Source organism: Macaca mulatta, chromosome 13 (genome assembly GCF_049350105.2).
Source record: "Macaca mulatta isolate MMU2019108-1 chromosome 13, T2T-MMU8v2.0, whole genome shotgun sequence".
Lineage (NCBI taxonomy): Eukaryota > Metazoa > Chordata > Mammalia > Primates > Cercopithecidae > Macaca > Macaca mulatta.
In genome coordinates, this window is record NC_133418.1 from 28,952,785 (window position 1) to 28,967,669 (window position 14,885).

The window sequence follows — 14,885 nt, forward strand, 5'->3', positions numbered from 1 at the left end:
AAATCTGGAAAGAGGCTTTCTGAGAAACTGCTTAGTGTTCTGTTAATTCATCTGAGAGAGTTACATCTGTATTTCGAGGATGTCTTTGCTAGCCTTATTTCTGTGTAATCTGAGAACAGATATTTCGGATCCCTTGCAAGACTATAGGGCCAAAGGAAATATCCTCCGTTAACAAAGAGAAAGAAGCTTTCTGAGAAACTCCTTTGTGTTCTTTGAAATCATCTCACAGAGTTACAGCTTTCCCCTCAAGAAGCCTTTCGCTAATACAGTTCTTGTGGAATTGGCAAAGTGATATTTGGAAGAACATACAGGGTACGGTGAAATTGGAAATATCCTCAGAAGAAATCTGGAAAGAAGCTTTCTGAGAAACTGCTTAGTGTTCTGTTAATTCATCTCACAGCGTTACATCTGTATTTCGTGGATCTCTCTGCTAGCCCTATTACTGTGGAATCTGAGAACAGATATTTCGGATCTCTTGGAAGACTATAGGGCCAAAGGAAATATCCTCCGATAACAAAGAGAAAGAAGCTTTCTGAGAAACTTCTTTGTGTTCTGTGAAATCATCTCACAGAGTTACAGCTTTCCCCTCAAGAAGCCTTTCGCTAAGACAGTTCTTGTGGAATTGGCAAAGTGATATTTGGAAGCCCATAGAGCTCTATGGTGAAAAAGGAAATATCCTCAGATGAAATCTGGAAAGAAGCTTTCTGAGAAACTGCTTAGTGTTCTGTTAATTCATCTCAAAGAGTTACATCTGTATTTCGTGGATCTATTTGCTAGCCTTATTTCTGTGGAATCTGAGAACAGATATTTCGGATCCCTTGGAAGACTATAGGGCCAAAGGAAATATCCTCCCACAACACAGAGAAAGAAGCTTTCTGAGAAAATTCTTTGTGTTCTGTGAAATCATCTAACAGAGTTACAGCTTTCCCCTAAAGGAGCCTTTCGCTAAGACAGTTCTTGTTTAAATGGCAAAGTGATTTTTGGAAGCCCATAGAGGGCTATGGTGAAAAAGGAAATATCCTCAGATGAAATCTGGAAAGAAGCTTTCAGAGAAACTGCTTAGTGTTCTGTTAATTCATCTCACAGAGTTACATCTGTATTTCGTGCATCTCTTTGCTAGCCTTATTTCTGTGGAATCTGAGAACAGATATTTCGGATCCCTTTGAAGACTACAGGGCCAAAGGAAATATCCTCCGATAACAAAGAGAAAGAAGCTTTCTGAGAAACTTCTTTGTGTTCTGTGAAATCATCTCACAGAGTTACAGCTTTCCCCTCAAGAAGCCTTATGCTAAGACAGTTCTTGTGGAATTTGCAAAGTGATATTTGGAATCCCATAGAGGGCTATGGTGAAAAAGGAAATATCCTCAGATGAAATCTGGAAAGAAGCTTTCTGAGAAACTGCTTAGTGTTCTGTTAATTCATCTCACAGAGTTACATCTGTATTTCGTGGATCTCTTTGCTAGCCTTATTTCTGTGGAATCTGAGAACAGATATTTCGGATCCCTTTGAAGACTATAGGGCCAAAGGAAATATCCTCCGATAACAAAGAGAAAGAAGCTTTCTGAGAAACTCCTTTGTGTTCTGTGAAATCATCTCACAGAGTTACAGCTTTCCCCTAAAGAAGCCTTTCGCTAAGACAGTTCTTGTGGAATTGGCAATGTGATATTTGGAAGCCCATAGAGCTCTATGGTGAAAAAGGAAATATCCTCAGATGAAATCTGGAAAGAAGCTTTCTGAGAAACTGCTTAGTGTTCTGCTAATTCATCTCACAGAGTTACATCTGTATTTCGTGGATCTCTTTGCTAGCCTTATTTCTGTGGAATCTGAGAACACATATTTCGGATCACTTGGAAGACTATAGGGCCAAAGGAAATATCCTCCGATAACAAGGAGAAAGAAGCTTTCTGAGAAACTTCTTTGTGTTCTGTGAAATCATCTCACAGAGTTACAGTTTCCCACCAAGAAGCCTTTCGCTAAGACAGTTCTTGTGGGATTGGCAAAGTGATATTTGGAAGCCCATAGAGGGCTATGGTGAAAAAGGAAATATCCTCAGATGAATTCTGGAAAGAAGCTTTCTGAGAAACTGCTTAGTGTTCTGTTAATTCATCTCACAGTGTTACATCTGTATTTCGTGGATCTCTTTGCTAGCCTTATTTCTGTGGAATCTGAGAACAGATATTTCTGATCCCTTGGAAGACTATAGGGCCAAAGGAAATATCCTGCGATAACAAAGAGAAAGAAGCTTTAAGAGAAACTTCTTTATGTTCTGTGAAATCATCTCACAGAGTTACAGCTTTCCCCTCAAGTAGCCTTTAGCTAAGACAGTTCTTGTGGAATTGGCCAAGTAATATTTGGAAGCCCATAGAGGGCTACGGTGAAAAAGGAAATATCCTCAGATGAAATCTGGAAAGAAGCTTTCTGAGAAACTGCTTAGTGTTCTATTAATTCATCTCACAGAGTTACATCTGTATTTCGTGGATCTCTTTGCTAGCCTTAAATTCTTTGGAATCTGAGAACAGATATTTCGGATACCTTGGTAGACTATAGGGCCAAAGGAAATATCCTCCGATAACAAGGAGAAAGAAGCTTTCTGAGAAACTTCTTTGTGTTCTGTGAAATCATCTCACAGAGTTACAGTTTCCCACCAAGAAGCCTTTCGCTAAGACAGTTCTTGTGGGATTGGCAAAGTGATATTTGGAAGCCCATAGAGGGCTATGGTGAAAAAGGAAATATCCTCAGATGAATTCTGGAAAGAAGCTTTCTGAGAAACTGCTTAGTGTTCTGTTAATTCATCTCACAGAGTTACATCTGTATTTCGTGGATCTCTTTGCCAGCCTTCTTTCTGTGGAATCTGAGAACAGATATTTCGGATCCCTTAGAAGACTATAGGGCCAAAGGAAATATCCTTCAATAACAAAGAGAAAGAAGCTTTTGAGAAATTTCTTTGTGTTCGGTGAAATCATCTCACAGAGTTACAGCTTTCCCCTCAAGAAGCCTTTCGCTAAGACAGTTCCTGTGGAATTGGCAAAGTGATATTTGGAAGAACATACAGGGTACGATGAAATTGGAAATATCCTCAGAAGAAATCTGGAAAGAAGCTTTCTGAGAAACTGCTTAGTGTTCTGTTAATTCATCTCACAGCGTTACATCTGTATTTCGTTGATCTCTCTGCTAGCCTTATTACTGTGGAATCTGAGAACAGATATTTCGGATCCCTTTGAAGACTATAGGGCCAAAGGAAATATCCTCAGATAACAAAGAGAAAGAAGCTTTCTGAGAAACTTCTTTGTGTTCTGTGAAATCATCTCACAGAGTTACAGCTTTCCCCTCAAGAAGCCTTTCCCTAAGACAGTTCTTGTGGAATTGGCAAAGTGATATTTGGAAGCCCTTAGAGGGCTATGGTGAAAAAGGAAATATCCTCAGATGAAATCTGGAAAGAAGCTTTCTGAGAAACTGCTTAGTGTTCTGTTAATTCATCTCACAGAGTTACATCTGTATTTCGTGGATCTCTTTCATAGCCTTATTTCTGTGGAATCTGAAAAGAGATATTTCGGATCCCTTTGAAGACTATAGGGCCAAAGGAAATATCCTCTGATAACAAAGAGAAAGACGCTTTCTGAGAAACTTCTTCGTGTTCTGTGAAATCATCTCAGAGAGTTATAACTTTCCCCTCAAGAAGCCTTTCGCTAAGACAGTTCTTGTGGAATAGGCAAAGTGATATTTGAAAGGCCATGGAGGGCTATGGTGAAAAAGGAAATATCCTCAGATGGAATCTGGAAAGAAGCTTTCTGAGAAACTGCTTAGTGTTCTGTAAATTCATCTCACAGAGTTACATCTGTATTTCGTGGATCTCTTTGCTACCCTTATTTCTGTGCAATCTGAGAACAGATATTTCGGATCCCTTTGAAGACTATAGGGCCAAAGGAAATATCCTTCGATAACAAAGAGAAAGAAGCTTTTGAGAAATTTCTTTGTGTTCGGTGAAATCATCTCACAGAGTTACAGCTTTCCCCTCAAGAAGCCTTTCGCTAAGACAGTTCTTGTTTAATTGGCAATGTGATATTTGGAAGCCCATAGAGGGCTATGGTGAAAAGGGAAATATCCTCAGATGAAATCTGGAAAGAAGCTTTCTGAGAAACTGCTTAGAGTTCTGTTAATTCATCTGAGAGAGTTACATCTGTATTTCGAGGATCTCTTTGCTAGCCTTATTTCTGTGGAATCTGAGAACAGATATATCGGATCCCTTGGAAGACTATAGGGCCAAAGGAAATATCCTCCGATAACAAAGAGAAAGAAGCTTTCTGAGAAACTCCTTTGTGTTCTGTGAAATCATCTCACAGAGTTACAGGTTTCCCCTCAAGAAGCCTTTCGCTAAGACAGTTCTTGTGGAATTGGCAAAGTGATATTTGGAAGAATATACAGGGTACGGTGAGATTGGAAATATCCTCAGAAGAAATCTGGAAAGAAGCTTTCTGAGAAACTGCTTAGTGTTCTGTTTATTCACCTCACAGCGTTACATCTGTATTTCGTGGATCTCTCTGCTAGCCCTATTACTGTGGAATCTGAGAACAGATATTTAGGATCCCTTGGAAGACTATAGGGCCAAAGGAAATATCCTCCCACAACACAGAGAAAGAAGCTTTCTGAGAAACTTCTTTGTGTTCTGTGAAATCATCTAACAGAGTTACAGCTTTCCCCTCAAGGAGCCTTTAACTAAGACAGTTCTTGTTTAAATGGCAAAGTGATTTTTTGAAACCCATAGAGGGCAACGGTGAAAAAGGAAATATCCTCAGATGAAATCTGGAAAGAAGCTTTCAGAGAAACTGCTTAGTGTTCTGTTAATTCATCTCACAGAGTTACATCTGTATTTCGTGCATCTCTTTGCTAGCCTTATTTCTGTGGAATCTGAGAACAGATATTTCGGATCCCTTTGAAGACTACAGGGCCAAAGGAAATATCCTCCGATAAAAAAGAGAAAGAAGCTTTCTGAGAAACTTCTTTGTGTTCTGTGAAATCATCTCACAGAGTTACAGCTTTCCCCTCAAGAAGCCTTTCGCTAAGACAGTTCTTGTGGAATTGGCAAAGTGATATTTGGAAGCCCATAGAGCTCTATGGTGAAAAAGGAAATATCCTCAGATGAAATCTGGAAAGAAGCTTTCTGAGAAACTGCTTAGTGTTCTGTTAATTCATCTCACAGTGTTACATCTGTATTTCGTGGATCTCTTTGCTAGCCTTATTTCTGTGGAATCTGAGAACAGATATTTCGGATCCCTTTTAAGACTATAGGGCCAAAGGTAATATCGTCCGATAACAAAGAGAAAGAAGCTTTCTGAGAAACTTCTTTGTGTTCTGTGAAATCATCTCACAGAGTTACAGCTTTCCCCTCAAGAAGCCTTTCGCTAAGACAGTTCTTGTGGAATTGGCAAAGTGATATTTGGAAGCCCATAGAGGGCTATTTTGAACATGGAAATATCCTCAAATGGAATCTGGAAAGAAGCTTTCTGAGAAACTGCTCAGTGTTCTGTTAATTCATCTCACAGTTTTACAACTGTATTTCGTGGATCTCTTTGCTAGCCTTATCTCTGTGGAATCTGAGAACAGATATTTCGGATCCCTTTGAAGACTACAGGGCCAAAGGAAATAACTTCCGATAACAAAGAGAAAGAAGCTTTCTGAGAAACTTCTTTGTGTTCTGTGACATCATCCCACAGAGTTACAGCTTTCCCCTAAAGAAGCCTGTCGCTAAGACAGTTCTTGTGGAATTGGAAAAGTAATATTTGGATGTCCTTAAACGGCTATGGTGAAAAAGGAAATATCCTGAGATGAAATCTGTAAAGAAGCTTTCTTAGAAACTGCTTAGTGTTCTGTTAATTCATCTCACAGAGTTACATCTGTATTTCGTGGATCACTTTGCTAGCCTTATTTCTGTGGAATCTGAGAACACATATTTCGAATCCCTTGGAAGACTATAGGGCCAAAGGAAATATCCTGCGATAACAAAGAGAAAGAAGCTTTCTGAGAAACTACTTTGTGTTCTGTGAAATCATCTCACAGAGTTACAGATTTCCCCTCAAGAAGCCTTTCGCTAAGACAGTTCTTGTGGAATTGGCAAAGTGATATTTGGAAGCCCATAGAGCTCTATGGTGAAAAAGGAAATATCCTGAGATGAAATCTGGAAAGAAGCTTTCTGAGAAACTGCTTAGTGTTCTGTTAATTCATCTCACAGAGTTACATCTGTATTTCGTGGATCTCTTTGCTAGCCTTATTTCTGTTGAATCTGAGAACAGATATTTCGGATACCTTGGAAGACTATAGGGCCAAAGGAAATATCCTCCGATAACAAAGAGAAAGAAGCTTTCAGAGAAACTTCTTTGTGTTCTGTGACATCATCTCACAGAGTTACAGCTTTCCCCTCAAGAAGCCTTTCGCTAAGACAGTTCTTGTGGAATTGGCAAAGTGATATTTGGAAGGCCATAGAGGGCTACGGTGAAAAAGGAAATATCCTCAGATGAAATCTGGAAAGAAGCTTTCTGAGAAACTGCTTAGTGTTCTGTAAATTCATCTCACAGACTTACATCTGTATTTCGTGGATCTCTTTGCTAGCCTTATTTCTGTGGAATCTGAGAACAGATATTTCGGATCCCTTTGAAGACTATAGGGCCAAAGGAAATATCTTCCGATAACAAAGAGAAAGAAGCTTTCTGAGAAACTTCTTTGTGTTCCGTGAAATCATCTGACAGAGTTACAGCTTTCCCCTCAAGAATCCTTTCGCTAAGACAGTTCTTGTGGAAGTGGTAAAGTGATATTTGGAAGCCCATAGAGGGATATTGTGAAAATGGAAATATCCTCAGATGAAATCTGGAAAGAAGCTTTCTGAGAAACTGCTTACTGTTCTGTTAATTCACCTCACAGAGTTACGTCTGTATTTCGTGGATTTCTTTGCTAGCATTATTTCTGTGGAATCTGAGAACAGATATTTCGGATCCCTTTGAAGACTACAGGGCCAAAGGAAAAAACTTCCGATAACAAAGAGAAAGAAGCTTTCTGAGAAACTTCTTTGTGTTCTGTGACATCATCTCACAGAGTTACAGCTTTCCCCTAAAGAAGCCTGTCGCTAAGACAGTTCTTGTGGAATTGGAAAAGTAATATTTGGATGTCCTTAAAGGGCTATGGTGAAAAAGGAAATATCCTGAGATGAAATCTGTAAACAAGCTTTCTGAGAAACTGCTTAGTGTTCTGTTAATTCATCTCACAGAGTTACATCTGTATTTCGTGGATCACTTTGCTAGCCTAATTTCTGTGGAATCTGAGAACACATATTTCGAATCCCTTGGAAGACTATAGGGCCAAAGGAAATATCCTGCGATAACAAAGAGAAAGAAGCTTTCTGAGAAACTTCTTTGTGTTCCGTGAAATCATCTCACAGAGTTACAGATTTCCCCTCAAGAAGCCTTTCGCTAAGACAGTTCTTGTGGAATTGGCAAAGCGATATTTGGAAGCCCATAGAGGGCTATGGTGAAAAAGGAAATATCCTCAGATGAAATCTGGAAAGAAGCTTTCTGAGAAACTGCTTTGTGTTCTGTTAATTCATCTCACAGAGTTACATCTGTATTTCGTGGATCTTTTTGCTAGCCTTCTTTCTGTGGAATCTGAGAACAGATATTTCGGATCCCTTGGAAGACTACAGGGCCAAAGGAAATATCCTCTGATAAAAAAGAGAAAGAAGCTTTCTGAGAAACTTCTTTGTGTTCTGTGAAATCATATCACAGAGTTACAGCTTTCCCCTCAAGAAGCCTTTCGCTAAGACAGTTCTTGTGGAATTGGCAAAGTGATATTTGGAAGGCCATAGAGGGCTACGGTGAAAAAGGAAATATCCTCAGATGAAATCTGGAAAGAAGCTTTCTGTGAAACTGCTTAGTGTTCTATTAATTCATCTCACAGAGTTACATCTCTATTTCGTGGATCTCTTTGCTAGCCTTATTTCTGTGGAATCTGAGAACAGATATTTCGGATCCCTTGGAAGACTATAGGGCAAAAGGAAATATCCTCCGTTAACAAAGAGAAAGAAGCTTTCTGAGAAATTTCTTTGTGTTCTGTGAAACCATCTCACAGAGTTACAACTTTCCCCTCAAGAAGCCTTTCGCTAAGACAGTTCTTGTGGAATTGGCAACGTGATATTTGGAATCCCATAGAGGGCTACGGTGAAAAAGGAAATATCCTCAGATGAAATCTGGAAAGAAGCTTTCTGAGAAACTGCTTAGTGTTCTGTTATTTCATCTCACAGAGTTACATCTGTATTTCGTGGATCTCTTTGCTAGCCTTATTTCTGTGGAATCTGAGAAGAGATATTTCGGATCCCTTGGAAGACTATACGGCCAAAGGAAATATCCTCCGATAACAAAGAGAAAGAAGCTATCTGAGAAACTTCTTTGTGTTCTGTGACATCATCTCACAGAGTTACAGCTTTCCCCTAAAGAAGCCTGTCGCTAAGACAGTTCTTGTGGAATTGGCAAAGTAATATTTCGATGTCCATAAAGGGCTATGGTGAAAAAGGTAATATCCTCAGATGAAATCTGGAAAGAAGCTTTCTGAGAAACTGCTTAGTGTTCTGTTAATTCATCTCACAGAGTTACATCTGTATTTCGTGGATCTCTTTGCTAGCCTTATTTCTGTGGAATCTGAGAACACATATTTTGGATCCCTTGTAAAACTATAGGGCCAAAGGAAATATCCTGCGATAACAAAGAGAAAGAAGCTTTCTGAGAAACTTCTTTGTGTTCTGTGAAATCATCTCACAGAGTTACAGATTTCCCCTCAAGAAGCCTTTCACTAAGACAGTTCTTGTGGAATTGGCAAAGCGATATTTGGAAGCCCATAGAGGGCTATGGTGAAAAAGGAAATATCCTGAGATGAAATCTGGAAAGAAGCTTTCTGAGAAACTGCTTAGTGTTCTGTTAATTCATCTCACAGAGTTACATCTGTATTTCGTGGATCTCCTTGCTAGCCTTATTTCGGTGGAATCTGAGAACAGATATTTCGGATCCCTTTTAAGACTATAGGGCCAAAGGAAATATCCTCCGATAACAAAGAGAAAGAAGCTTTCTGAGAATCTTCTTTGTGTTCTGTGAAATCATCTCACAGAGTTACAGCTTTCCCCTCAAGAAGCCTTTCGCTAAGACAGTTCTTGTGGAATTGGCAACGTGATATTGAAAGCCCATAGAGGGCTATGGTAAAAAAGGAAATATCCTCAGATGAAATATGGAAAGAAGCTTTCTGAGAAACTGCTCTGTGATATGTGACTTCCACTCACATAGTTACATCTGTATTTCGTGGATCTCTTTGAAGACTATAGGGCCAAAGGAAATAACTTCCGACAACAAAGAGAAAAAAGCTTTCTGAGAAACTTCTTTGTGTTCTGTGAAATCATCTCACTGAGTTACAGCTTTCCCCTCAAGAAGCCTTTCGCTATGACAGTTCTTGTGGAATTGCCAAAGTTATATTTGGAAGTCCATAGAGGTCTATGGTGAAAAAGGAAATATCCTGAGATGAAATCTGGAAAGAAACTTTCTAAGAAACTGCTTAGTGTTCTGTTAATTCATCTCACAGAGTTACATCTGTATTTCGTGGATCTCTTTGCTAGCCTTATTTCTGAGGAATCTGAGAAGAGATATTTCGGATCCCTTTGAAGACTATGGGGCCAAAAGAAATATCCTCCGATAACAAAGAGAAAACATCTTCCTGAGAAACTTCTTTGTGTTCTGTGAAATCATCTCACAGAGTTACAGCTTTCCCCTCAAGATGCCTTTCGATAAAACAGTTCTTGCGGAATTGGCAAAGTGATATTTGGAAGCCCATAGAGGGCTATGGTGAAAAAGGAAATATCCTCGGATGAAATCTGGAAAGATGCTTTCTGAGAAACTGCTTAGTGTTCTGTTAATTCATCTCACAGAGTTACATCTGTATTTCGTGGATCTCTTTGCTAGCCTTATTTCTGTGGAATCTGAGAACAGATATGGCGGATCCCTTTGAAGACTATAGGGCCAAAGGAAATGTCCTCCGATAACAAAGAGAAAGAAGCTTTCTGAGAAACTTCTTTGTGTTCTGTGAAATCATCTCACAGAGTTACAGCTTTCCCCTCAAGAAGCCTTTCGCTAAGACAGTTCTAATGGAATTGGCAAAGTGATATTTGGAAGTCCATAGAGGGCTATGGTGAAAAAGGCAATATCTTGAGATGAAATCTGGAAAGAAGCTTTCTGAGAAACTGCTTAGTGTTCTGTTAATTCATCTCACAGAGTTACATCTGTATTTCGTGGATCTCTTTGCTAGCCTTATTTCTGTGGAATCTGAGAACAGATATTTCGGATCCCTTGGAAGACTATAGGGCCAAAGGGAATATCCTCCGATAACAAAGAGAAAGAAGCTTTCTGAGAAACTTCTTTGTGTTCTGTGAAATCATCTCTCGGAGTTATAGCTTTCACCTCAAGAAGCCTTTCGCTAAGACAGTTCTTGTGGAATTGGCAAAGTGATATTTGGAAGCCCACAGAGGGCAATGGTGAAAAAGGAATATCCTCAGATGAAATCTGGAAAGAAGCTTTTTGAGAAACTGCTGAGTGTTCTGTTAATTCATCTCACAGAGTTACATCTGTATTTCGTGGATCTCTTTGCTAGCCTTATTTCTGTGGAATCTGAGAACAGATATTTCGGATCCCTTTGAAGAGTATAGGGCCAAAGGAAATATCCTCTGATAACCAAGAGAAAGAAGCTTTCTGAGAAACTTCTTTGTGTTCTGTGAAATCATCTCACAGAGTTACAGCTTTCCCCTCAAAAAGCCTTTCGCTAAGACAGTTCTTGTGGAATTGGCAAAGTGATATTTGGAAGCCCATAGAGGGCTATGGTGAAAAAGGAAATATCCTCAGATGAAATCTGGAAAGAAGCATTCTGAGAAAATGCTCAGTGTTCTGTTAATTCATCTCACTGAGTTACATCTGTATTTCGTGGATCTCTTTGCTAGCCTTATTTCTGTGGAATCTGAGAGGAGATAATTCGGATCCCTTTGAAGACTGTAGGGCCAAAGTAAATAACTTCCGATAACAAAGGAAAAGAAGCTTTCTGAGAAACGTCTTTGTGTTCTGTGAAATCATCTCACAGAGTTTCAGCTTTCCCCTCAAGAAGCCTTTCGCTAAGACAGTTCTTGTGGAATTGGCAAAGAGATATTTGGAAGCCCATAGAGGGATATGGTGAAAATGGAAATATCCTCAGATGAAATCTGGAAAGAAGCTTTCTGAGAAACTGCTTAGTGTTCTGTTAATTCATCTCACAGAGTTACATTTGTATTTCGTGGATCTCTTTGCTAGCCTTATTTCTGTGGAATCTGAGAAGAGATATTTCGGATCCCTTGGAAGACTATAGGGCCAATGGAAATATCCTCCGATACCAAAGAGAAAGAAGCCTTCTGAGAAACTTCTTTGTGTTCTGTGAAATCATCTCACAGAGTTACAGCTTTCCCCTCAAGAAGCCTTTCGCTAAGACAGTACTTGTGGAAATGGCAAAGTGATATTTGGAAGCCCATAGAGGGCTATGGTGAATAAGGAAATATCCTCAGATGAAATCTGGAAGGAAGCTTTCTGAGAAACTGCTTAGTGTTCTGTTAATTCATCTCACAGAGTTACATCAGTATTTCGTGGATCTCTTTGCTAGCCTTATTTCTGTGGAATCTGAGAACAGATATTTCCGATCCCTTGGAAGACTATAGGGCCAAAGGAAATATCCTCCGATAACAAAGAGAAAGAAGCTTTCTGAGAAACTGCTTCGTGTTCTGTGAAATCATCTCACAGAGTTACAGCTTTCCCCTCAAGAAGCCTTTCGCTAAGACAGTTCTTGTGGAATTGGCAAAGTGATATTTGGAAGCCCATAGAGGGCTACGGTGAAAATGGAAGTATCCTGAGGTGAAATCTGGAAAGAAGCTTTCTGAGAAACTGCTTAGTGTTCTGTTAATTCATCTCACAGAGTTACATCTGTATTTCGTGGATCTCTTTGCTAGCCTTATTTCTGTTGAATCTGAGAACAGATATTTCGGATACCTTGGAAGACTATAGGGCCAAAGGAAATATCCTCCGATAACAAAGAGAAAGAAGCTTTCTGAGAAACTTCTTTGTGTTCTGTGAAATCATCTCACAGAGTTACAGCTTTCCCCTCAAGAAGCCTTTCGCTAAGACAGTTCTTGTGGAATTGGCAAAGTGATATTTGGAAGGCCATAGAGGGCTACGGTGAAAAAGGAAATATCCTCAGATGAAATCTGGAAAGAAGCTTTCTGAGAAACTGCTTAGTGTTCTGTAAATTCATCTCACAGACTTACATCTGTATTTCGTGGATCTCTTTGCTAGCCTTATTTCTGTGGAATCTGAGAACAGATATTTCGGATCCCTTTGAAGACTATAGGGCCAAAGGAAATATCTTCCGATAACAAAGAGAAAGAAGCTTTCTGAGAAACTTCTTTGTGTTCCGTGAAATCATCTGACAGAGTTACAGCTTTCCCCTCAAGAATCCTTTCGCTAAGACAGTTCTTGTGGAAGTCGTAAAGTGATATTTGGAAGCCCATAGAGGGATATTGTGAAAATGGAAATATCCTCAGATGAAATCTGGAAAGAAGCTTTCTGAGAAACTGCTTACTGTTCTGTTAATTCACCTCACAGAGTTACATCTGTATTTCGTGGATTTCTTTGCTAGCATTATTTCTGTGGAATCTGAGAACAGATATTTCGGATCCCTTTGAAGACTACAGGGCCAAAGGAAATAACTTCCGATAACAAAGAGAAAGAAGCTTTCTGAGAAACTTCTTTGTGTTCTGTGACATCATCTCACAGAGTTACAGCTTTCCCCTCAAGAAGCCTGTCGCTAAGACAGTTCTTGTGGAATTGGAAAAGTAATATTTGGATGTCCTTAAAGGGCTATGGTGAAAAAGGAAATATCCTGAGATGAAATCTGTAAACAAGCTTTCTGAGAAACTGCTTAGTGTTCTGTTAATTCATCTCACAGAGTTACATCTGTATTTCGTGGATCACTTTGCTAGCCTAATTTCTGTGGAATCTGAGAACACATATTTCGAATCCCTTGTAAGACTATAGGGCCAAAGGAAATATCCTGCGATAACAAAGAGAAAGAAGCTTTCTGAGAAACTTCTTTGTGTTCCGTGAAATCATCTCACAGAGTTACAGATTTCCCCTCAAGAAGCCTTTCGCTAAGACAGTTCTTGTGGAATTGGCAAAGCGATATTTGGAAGCCCATAGAGGGCTATGGTGAAAAAGGAAATATCCTCAGATGAAATCTGGAAAGAAGCTTTCTGAGAAACTGCTTAGTGTTCTGTTAATTCATCTCACAGAGTTACATCTGTATTTCGTGGATCTTTTTGCTAGCCTTCTTTCTGTGGAATCTGAGAACAGATATTTCGGATCCCTTGGAAGACTACAGGGCCAAAGGAAATATCCTCTGATAAAAAAGAGAAAGAAGCTTTCTGAGAAACTTCTTTGTGTTCTGTGAAATCATATCACAGAGTTACAGCTTTCCCCTCAAGAAGCCTTTCGCTAAGACAGTTCTTGTGGAATTGGCAAAGTGATATTTGGAAGGCCATAGAGGGCTACGGTGAAAAAGGAAATATCCTCAGATGAAATCTGGAAAGAAGCTTTCTGTGAAACTGCTTAGTGTTCTATTAATTCATCTCACAGAGTTACATCTCTATTTCGTGGATCTCTTTGCTAGCCTTATTTCTGTGGAATCTGAGAACAGATATTTCGGATCCCTTGGAAGACTATAGGGCCAAAGGAAATATCCTCCGTTAACAAAGAGAAAGAAGCTTTCTGAGAAATTTCTTTGTGTTCTGTGAAACCATCTCACAGAGTTACAACTTTCCCCTCAAGAAGCCTTTCGCTAAGACAGTTCTTGTGGAATTGGCAACGTGATATTTGGAATCCCATAGAGGGCTACGGTGAAAAAGGAAATATCCTCAGATGAAATCTGGAAAGAAGCTTTCTGAGAAACTGCTTAGTGTTCTGTTATTTCATCTCACAGAGTTACATCTGTATTTCGTGGATCTCTTTGCTAGCCTTATTTCTGTGGAATCTGAGAAGAGATATTTCGGATCCCTTGGAAGACTATACGGCCAAAGGAAATATCCTCCGATAACAAAGAGAAAGAAGCTATCTGAGAAACTTCTTTGTGTTCTGTGAAATCATCTCACAGAGTTACAGCTTTCCCCTAAAGAAGCCTGTCGCTAAGACAGTTCTTGTGGAATTGGCAAAGTAATATTTTGATGTCCATAAAGGGCTATGGTGAAAAAGGTAATATCCTGAGATGAAATCTGGAAAGAAGCTTTCTGAGAAACTGCTTAGTGTTCTGTTAATTCATCTCACAGAGTTACATCTGTATTTCGTGGATCTTTTTGCTAGCCTTATTTCTGTGGAATCTGAGAACACATATTTTGGATCCCTTGTAAAACTATAGGGCCAAAGGAAATATCCTGCGATAACAAAGAGAAAGAAGCTTTCTGAGAAACTTCTTTGTGTTCTGTGAAATCATCTCACAGAGTTACAGATTTCCCCTCAAGAAGCCTTTCGCTAAGACAGTTCTTGTGGAATTGGCAAAGCGATATTTGGAAGACCATAGAGGGCTATGGTGAAAAAGGAAATATCCTGAGATGAAATCTGGAAAGAAGCTTTCTGAGAAACTGCTTAGTGTTCTGTTAATTCATCTCACAGAGTTACATCTGTATTTCGTGGATCTCCTTGCTAGCCTTATTTCGGTGGAATCTGAGAACAGATATTTCGGATCCCTTTTAAGACTATAGGGCCAAAGGAAATATCCTCCGATAACAAAGAGAAAGAAGCTTTCTG